Below are 1,297 nucleotides of genomic sequence, written 5' to 3' on the forward strand. Positions count from 1 at the left end.
CAAAGGTATATTTGCTAAGTATAAAATTCAAAGAGGACAGATCTTTTCTTTCAGTCCTTTAATTAGTCTAGTTTCTTACACACTTGGTCCTTTTTTTTCTTTCTAATATGGAATAAGATGCTATTTAATTTTGTTCTTCCATAGCTAATATTTTTATGTATATGCTTTAATGATTTTTTTCTTTACAGTAAGTTTTAGACAATTTCATTTTTGTGTATCTTGGTATGATTGTATTTAAATTTCTTGTGCAAAGGTTCATTTTTCTTGGAATTGCGGGATTATAAGTTGAACTAAATTCAGAAATTTTAAATCTTTAAATATTTAATGCCCACTCCTTTCTACTTTGAGAATTCTAGTTATATGAATATAAGTTTCTTGGTTTTGACACAATGAACTATTATGACTGATCTGTAAATTCTGTCTTCATTTTTATTTTGGACAATTTTTATTGTTATATTCATTTATGTTTGTAAATAATTTATTTTCAATTTGCAATTTATTAAAAAAATTGAAAGAAAAAAAAGATGGAACAAGGAAAAATCTCTACCGCCTGCCAAAAACCAGGCCACTTACATTCATGTTCAAATGCTACTTCTAAACCACTGGACATCAAAATGTCACCTGTGTACATTAGCAGGTCCCTTACCAAACTCTCACTAAGGAATGTCCTGAGTTTTGTTTTACAGAAGAGGTGCCACGAACAAGATCTCAAATTCCCGTCACACCCACCAGACTGGGGAGCTGGAGCCCTGACTGAGGGCATGAAGTACCAGCGGCTCCAGGAGCCGCACACAGTGCCAACCTCGGCCCAGTGGCACTGTGGGCCACAGAACGCCCTGTCAGGAGACATCTCATGCACTGCAGGATGCTCACAGCGGCTGGCCCAGGGCGGCAGCCAAAGCACCCCCACGCCCAAGGGACAAATCACACAGTGAACCACACTGAGCTACGCAGAGCTCTTTGGAACGACATACATAAAAAACAACTACCTTTAGAAATTAAAACGGATAAATTAGACTTCATTAAAATTAAGGACTTCGGTTCATCAGTTAAGATTCCGACACTGACTAGCAAGCTACAAGCAATGAGAAGATGATCCCAAAACCTAGGTCTCATTAAGGACACAGTCCGAGAGGAACACCAAAGCAAAAGCAGGCAGGGAGGCGCCGTGGGCTGCTGCTTGCTGCTCCCGGGCTTTCTCACAGAGCAGCAGAAACATGCTGAAATTACACAGTGGTGATGGTTACACAACACTGAAAGTTATCAGGGTGGCAAATGTCCTTGTTCTGTACACTTC

General features: G+C 39.2%; 1 protein-coding gene across 1 annotated transcript in view; it reads right to left on the reverse strand.

The window, feature by feature from the left end:
* Setd3 (SET domain containing 3) overlaps positions 1-1,297 on the reverse strand; it is a 75,912-nt gene that overhangs the window by 29,377 nt on the left and 45,238 nt on the right. The window lies entirely within an intron of this gene.

Source organism: Octodon degus, unplaced genomic scaffold (genome assembly GCF_000260255.1).
Source record: "Octodon degus isolate 3935 unplaced genomic scaffold, OctDeg1.0 scaffold00070, whole genome shotgun sequence".
NCBI lineage: Eukaryota > Metazoa > Chordata > Mammalia > Rodentia > Octodontidae > Octodon > Octodon degus.